Source organism: Salvelinus alpinus, chromosome 8 (assembly GCF_045679555.1).
Source record: "Salvelinus alpinus chromosome 8, SLU_Salpinus.1, whole genome shotgun sequence".
NCBI lineage: Eukaryota > Metazoa > Chordata > Actinopteri > Salmoniformes > Salmonidae > Salvelinus > Salvelinus alpinus.
In genome coordinates this window covers 61,113,650-61,121,648 of record NC_092093.1, presented here as the reverse complement: position 1 = coordinate 61,121,648, position 7,999 = coordinate 61,113,650, and the positions used below count along the sequence as shown (strand labels likewise).

Below are 7,999 nucleotides of genomic sequence, written 5' to 3'. Positions count from 1 at the left end.
GACACAAGAGGAGGATATAAGTGAGGTCTGAGCACTCAGTGAATCAGTGAAGCACTGTCCTATGAGACAGTGGAGCCTCTTTCAACCCATGAAGCTCATTTCCTCCTGCACCTGGACCAGTCTGGACTTCCTCCATCCCCTCCTTGACCCCCAGAGTGCATCTCACTGATCAATGAGAAAAAGAAATCTAAAGAAAAGAGCTGAGCAGAATCAATAGATAAAGTAACACTATGATAGGCGGATGTAAGTGAATGTATGGGTGTCTTATTTGCCCCCTCAAGGAAGTTGATGCCTGGTGTTTAAATGTAATTTGTGACTCCCTTTGGCAAAAAAGAAATGGCACATTTGGCACATTAGGATGTGCTTTAAGTGTGTTTGATACCTTAATGTTTAATAATCAACTCATAATATGTTTAGCAAAGTAAAACAATTCATAACTCTATTAGAACTCCCACAATTACCCTAATAATTTTCTGCAGCATAAGGCAAAATGCAATTCATGATGTTATGCACTTCTGCCAGCTAGTAGAATAGTCTTATGTTTTGTATTTTTATATTGTTATTTTATTTATTTTAACAATATATACCAATAATAACCAATTATAATCTATTCCACAATGTGATAATTCTGAGAATAAGGACTTTTATAGCAACAATTTTTTTACTTATTTGCAACCATAATAACTAATCACAAAAGAATAAGTATGTTGCCACTGTGCTCTCTTGAATAAAACCAGCAGATATGAATCAAAATAGAGAGAATATGCATGGCCACGCGAACAGAATCCCATCCACTCTACTTAAAAAGTCCAGGTCCATGTTTTGAGAGTTCTTGGCTGATGACTGAGAAGTCTCTTTACCTGGATAGTGCTCCAATGTATCACTCCGCAGGGTTAGTGAGACTTTTTTTCATAACATGTATTACGCGATCTGACCCAAAACGCTGCAATTTACATATATTTGTATTTGTGCTTTTGCATAAGCTCATTTTTTATAAATGGTTTATTCCTCCTGGACTATTATTTTATATAATACGTGTAATTTAACATTTAAATGGACCTATTTCCGCGCCTAACGTTGACAGGCAGTGCTTAGGTCTCTCCTAAACATGGCCACCATGATGGAGTAAATGCTTCAACTTTAAATTTCACATTTTCAGAAGAAAACTTAATTTTCTGTATTCTAACAGGAATGTTCCAACGGAAGAAATTATGTCAAACATAATCCATATGAAATATTTGAAGAAAGTTTATTGTTGGATTTAATACTGGTTTAAGTTGGCTGGAAGCTGGAAAGGAAAAAAAAGAATTGCATCAATTCCGTAAGCGTTTTCTTTTCTCTCGATAGTTTTAAAGCTTTAACAAACCTTTTGTGGGAATTTACAAGTTGTGGATATATCATTATTGCAATCATTTTACTGTGAAGAATTCAAGAAACGATTGGGATGTATAATATCATTTTGATGCGTTTTCCAGTGGAAAGTGAATCTTGGTGGTCGAAAGGAGAGTAGTAACGTTAATGTTAACTGGTTGACGTACTTTTATAAGGCAAGAACCGAAGAATACATAAAGGAATATATCAGTTCATGTATGGTTTTGAGGCGCCGAAAGTGCACCGGTCGTTTCCCCATATTTTTGAATTGGTGGAAGATCGAATCAACGATACCCCCCCACCCCACTTATAATAAACGAAAGTATTACATTTCTCATATGTCTTTAAAGGTCATGAAGGAAATTCATCTACACTTCTAGGGTTTAAAAGGTAAGTTGTAATGTATATCTCGACATTTTACTCATAGTTTTGTTTCTTGCGCAGCGAGAACCAGCCACCTTCAAGATTTCCGTGTGGCCACTCATGTCACGGTAGTGTATGTAGAGCGCTCGGTTTCTGTTATTATTTCGATGCTAATATATGGCCTCTTACTGCTTAAATTCAACCTAATTTCACTTTTAATATGATACTTTAACGCTATGGTTAGGCTACTCACGCAAGAAGAGGCAATCAATGTCAGTGTTTGGCAGGGTTATGACTATCAACTAATGATGCGGTCAAAAACTTATTTTGTGTGTGTGTGTTTACAGAGCTTTGAACAACATACGTTCAACCCCAATGCCCACTCTTGAACTGTACAAATGGGTTTTGACATAAGCAGATTACAGAGCCTGGACCTCTGGTTTAAAACGCTAGTCCAGTATATTCGGTGTACAGGCATTCATTCAGCCTTTCAGTAACACACCTGACTTTACAAATTATGGCCCAGACTGAAGATGCATGTTTGGATGACTATTTGAATCAGGTCAGGTGATGGGCTGGAATAAATCCCTGATCACCCAGTAAAGTTAGGTCTCCAGGACCTAAATTGGAGAACCACACATTTTGTATGGCTATTGGTATGACATGAGGTGAGCCCAGTGTTTTTGTTATAATCATGAATTGCAATATCTTTCCTCAATAACTATGCACAACTCTTGGTGTGACTTTAAAGCCAACACTGCTTGCAGGTCCTTCCATTGACAACCAAGGAATCCAGTTGCTATCATATGATGTCTCATTTAATTTTGAACAATATTTGTCGCTGGACCACAGCGTTATGTGAGACGCTAAAGAGCCAAGGACAGGAAAATGTTATGAGAAGCTATGTGCATCATGTTGTTCAGTGAATGAAGATTGAGACCAAATGCTGTAGACGGGTATGAGTGGAGGGAAGTGCAGAAAGAGAGGATGATGACTGTGTCAGAAGTGGAGGACGTTGTCAAGGAAAACGTGGCAGGAGTCTTTTATTGATTGGAGAAGTGGTAGTTGAGAACATCAGTCGTCACTTAGAATCTTCAGAACAGTGTTGTCAGTGTCCCAGGTGCGATGCCATTGTCATTCAAATGTTAGATGTCTGGTTTGTACATGTTAACTTAACGTCATGTGTGAATGTAGACAGAGTTTGTGGCTACTGTTTCAGGAACTCTGAGAAATGTTTTATTGGATTTAGATTAAGCCTAGACCTGGACTAAAAAGTTGTTTCAATTGAGACTAAGCTTAATCTGTGTTTGGGAAACTGACCTTGAAGCTTTCATAAGTCTTTTGAAAGAATGAGCGGATCTTTGAATATAGTACATAGAATGGCTCAATTAATCTCCATCAGTCTGAAACATGTCATGGTCCTGTAGTGCTTACTAAGAACCTAGCGAAGATGAGTGTTGCCAAAAAAGTCAATCCTCCCTCAAAGGATGGGTCTCACCACCCCACTTGTAATACTTTTAATATTTGTTTTGGAGACCTTGCACATCCATTGGGCTACATAGTTGAAGTGTTGGTTTTTAGCTAGATGTTTTGCCAAGCTGAGAGGAGAGCAAAACGTCAAGGAGGATTATTCAATATCACAATTTTCACTGTTTGAAGGGTACCTAATATGTAAGCACTTCATACCTCCTTCATAACCCATATTCCTGTGTCTTGGCACTTACCGTGCAAATTCTGACTAGGCTCCCCATAAACGGAGGGCAATTCCAAGGTAATGGAATTGCATTGACTCTGATTTTTCACTTAAAATGTATGCCAAACAAAAACCATTGATTTCGAAGTTTAACAAAGTATACAACTCAATGATGTCTGCAGAAAGAATGGGGTGCGAGCTATGACATGACACATTGACTTTGGGAAAAAAATCGATTTCTGTTATTGAATTACAGTAAGTGAAGTGGATTTACACCCAGAAACAGAATTTCATCATGGGTCCCTGGTCTCTACTACAGAGAAATGCATAATTAGGGATAGGAATGTCATTCTCTTCATGTTGATGTATCCTAAATAGGTATAAATATGCAATATCCTCCTTTGCATATTTGGTATTATTCTACACACTGGCTAATATTTTATTGAGCTCTGCCCCCAAAACCAGACCAAATTTGGTTGGTCTGGTCCAGACCAGATCTGCCAAATCTGAACCATAGACGTCTATGTTTAACAGGTTTTGACCTCAAAGTACAGCACAGTAGAGCTCAGTGGAGTACAACACAGAACAGTAGTTCAGTATAGTACAGTACATTAGTGTACTCAACTCTATTGTGCTGTACTGTACTTTTCTTTAATGTGCTTAACCTACAGTTGAAGTCGGAAGTTTACATACAGCTTAGCCAAATACATTTAAACTCAGTTTTTCACAATTCCTGACATTTAATCCTAGTAAAAAGTCCCTGTCTTAGGTCAGTTAGGATCACCACTTTATTTTAAGAATGTGAAATGTCAGAATAATAGTAGAGAGAACAATTTATTTCAGCTTTTATTTCTTTCAACACATTCCCAGTGGGTCAGAAGGTTACATACCGTCAATTAGTATTTGGTAGTATTGCCTTTAAATTGTTTAACTTGGGTCAAACTTTTCGGGTAGCTTTCCACAAGCTTCCCACAATAAGTTGGGTGACTTTTGGCCCATTCCGCCTGACAGAGCTGGTGTAACTGAGTCAGGTTTGTAGGCCTCCTTGCTCGCACACGCTTTTTCAGTTCTGATCACACATTTTTCTATGGGATTGAGGTCAGGGCTTTGTGATTGCCACTCCAATACCTTGACTTTGTTGTCCTTAAGCCATTTTGCCACAACTTTGGAAGTATGCTTGGGTTCATTATCCATTTGGAAGACCCATTTGCGACCAAGCTTTAACTTCCTGACTGATGTCTTGAGATGGTTCTTCAATATATCCACATCATTTTCCTACCTCATGATGCCATCTTTTTTGTGAAGTGCACCAGTCCCTCCTGCAGCAAAGCACCCCCACAACATGATGCTGCCACCCCCGTGCTTCAGGTTGGGATGGTGTTCTTCGGCTTGCAAGCCTCCCCCTTTTTCCTTCAAACATGACGATGGTCATTATGGCCAAACAGTTCTATTTTTGTTTCATCAGACCAGAGGACATTTCACCAAAAAGTACGATCTTTGTCCCCATATGCAGTTGCAAACCGTAGTCTGGCTTTTTTAATGGCGGTTTTGGAGCAGTGGCTTCTTCCTTGCTGAGCGGCCTTTCAGGTTATGTCGATATAGGACTCGTTTTATTGTGGATGTAGATACTTTGTACCTGTTTCCTCTAGCATCTTCACAAGGTCCTTTGCTGTTCTGGGATTGATTTGCGCTTTTCTCACCAAAGTACATTCATCTCTAGGAGACAGAACGCGTCTCCTTCCTGAGCGGTATGACGGCTGCGTGGTCCCATGGTGTTTATACTTGCGTACTATTGTTTGTACAGATAAATGTGGTACCTTCAGGCGTTTGGAAATTGCTCCCAAGGATGAAACAGACTTCATGGTGGTTGAAAAACAGGTTTAATGACTCAAACCTAAATGTACGTAAACTTCCGACTTCAACTGTATGTGTGTGCTTTACTGTGTACTGTGCTGTCAAATCTTGTAAACCCAACTGTGGTTTGCAGTGGTGGAGGGGTGTACGTTGTATAACCACTAACTTAATCCACACGATGCTTATCAAAGTAGTGTAGTGGAGGTATATGCCGTATCAATTAATGATGTTGATGGAACAGATCTGAATGTTTATTTAAAAAAATATATATATAAATAAATATATATATATATATATATATATATATATATATATGAACTCAGCATTAAAAGACATGTCCTCACTGTCAACTGTGTTTATTTTCAGCGAACTTAACATGTGTAAATATTTGTATGAACATAACAAGATTCAACAACTGAGACATAAACTGAACAAGTTCCACAGACATGTGACGATCAGAAATGGAATAATGTGTCCCTGAACAAAGAGGGGGGGGGGTCAAAATCAGTTCAATTGCAGTGACTCAAATCACGTGAATCTAAATAATTTGAATTAAATCGTGAAGAGTAATTTTAAGGAAAAAATATTTGATGTAGCCTTTATTTTGGATTATGTGGCTTCAACTTGTTTTGTAGATACTTCCTCTTGATTTTAGGAATCCAATGTATGGGACATTGGACCTCCCCCCTTTCAAGCACAACATCTTCATGCTTGTGACACATGTGGGTCAAATGGGAAAAATGTTTTTTTTCGCCCCCGCCTACCGGAGTCCTTGTTACCTAGCGGTAGACAGTGTCTTCGCTCCCTCATGCCCTCACCGTCGTTAACAGAACTGCGGGAAAACATTGCCAGAAAGGCGGGGGCAAAGGACACTGTCTACTGGTCGCCCCAGCCTCCCGCTAGCACAGCAGGCGGGAGGCTGGGGAGATTCAGTGTGCTAGCTAGTTAGCCACACCATGTGTTAGCTTGCTACGTAGGACACTGTCGCCCCCACCTGCTGTTTACCGGATAGAACCGTGCCCGACAGGCGGAAGCACCGGTTGTCCACGCCTTAGTGTTGATAACGATCACGCTAGCTAGCACACAGTGTTGCCCTAGCATCATGTCTGCTGTGCTAGCTAGCTTGATAGTTATCGACACTGTGTGCTAGCTATCTTGCTAGTTAGATAGCACACAGTGTCACTCCCGCCTGCTGTGTACCGGACTAGCTGGCTATGCTAGCACACAGTGCCCTTCGCTCCTGCCTGCTGAACCCCTGCCCTCGCCGTCATTAACAGATCTGCAGGAGAACTGCCCAACAGGTTGGGGCAAAGGACATTGTCTACCGGTGTACGGCTAGCTAGCAATGTTGTTGCCCCCGGCCCTTCTATGGGGCTTATCAGAGGCTGGCATTCAATGTTATTGTGCATTAACAGCACCTACTCTACTGGAGCGTCCCCGCCTCCCGCCTGTCCTAGCTTAACTGACCAATAGAATTTTAAAGAGGGGGTCCTGCAGATGCAGGAATGGCTACATGCAGGAACGCCCCAAATTGTGGGACGTAATTGTACCCTTCTCTCTTCTAAGGTAGCTAAGATAAATATGACTGAACTAGAAAAGGTACATTTCCCGAAGAAAATTTGTGGGCTTGCTTCAGCTGAATAAAAAGATTTGGAGCATACGATAGCCAATTCATGTTTGATATATTGAAGGAGTGAATTATTTCAAAAGGCATAACTTATTTGGTTGAAATGTTATACATCCAGGGTGGTCAACCATCTTCCAGGATAGTTTATGGGTGTGCAGGCTTTTATTTCAGTCCCCCTCTCACAAACCAGTTTTTAGAAAATAGCTGCTCAATCGGAACACAATAAACTGGCTCTGATGTGTTTTGAGCAGGCCTTGATCAAATGCCTATACACCCAGAACTTGTTTTATATAGTTGCCTAACAGGTATTCTACTTTGGGGAGGGGGGGTTAAGAGCCTTGCACAATGACAGGATGGGATCAAAGAGCAGCCTCCTCGAGTCAATATTACATTATTCATACTTGTTTTAAATTTTTTTTATACATAGCAGGGTTTCAGTTAGCTGGTAATAGGCAGCTTTTGGCCCATTTTGAGCGAAACCGACAAAATAAAATTGTCGCTGGAGAAACGAGAAGAGAAAATTCCAATGCAAAATAATGCTTTTTAGCCTATTGTTGGAAATACATTTGACAGGTCATGCTTATCGGTCTACAGGTTAATTTGCATAATTTTGTGGAATTAAATTGGCACGTGTGTACAGTATATTGGTTATGCATCTTATTTATCACACGGGTACAGCATACAGGAACAGAGCCCTTGTGGGAAATCTGTCAACGCGCTAGAGCGGCTGTTATAGCATCTCAAACAGCAAATGCATTGGCAACGGAATCCAGGCTTCATCAGAGCGTCACACACCACTTTGCAATGAACTGGAGGCAGTATGCATTTTGAAAAGCCTATACTTCATTGTTTTAAAGGTGAATGGTTTACTGTATATTATGAGGCATGTCTTACCAAAATCAGACCATGTCTGTGGAGCCAATTATTTTCTATTTGTTACTCGTCATGTTGGCTGAGAAAGTAAATGTGGACAGTTATTCTAACATCAGAATTAGGTAAGAAGGACCGCACATCATTGCATCCTCAACTTGCATGTTCTGTTTATGAATTACCATAATCTACATGGGATTTCTGTCATCCTGTGCACCGTG

The 7,999-nt window shown here is 40.2% G+C and overlaps 1 protein-coding gene across 9 annotated transcripts in view; it reads left to right on the top strand.

The window, feature by feature from the left end:
• Window positions 1-909: 909 nt before the first annotated feature.
• LOC139583389 (histone-lysine N-methyltransferase 2C-like) overlaps window positions 910-7,999 on the top strand; it is a 225,415-nt gene continuing 218,325 nt past the window's right edge. For 7 of the 9 annotated variants that reach the window (XM_071414419.1, XM_071414421.1, XM_071414422.1 and 4 more), the window contains exon 1: window positions 910-1,761. The gene's annotated coding sequence lies outside the window, so the exon portion shown is untranslated. The remainder of the gene's footprint in view (window positions 1,762-7,999) is intronic. The other 2 variants (XM_071414415.1, XM_071414413.1) reach the window with 2 other exon arrangements.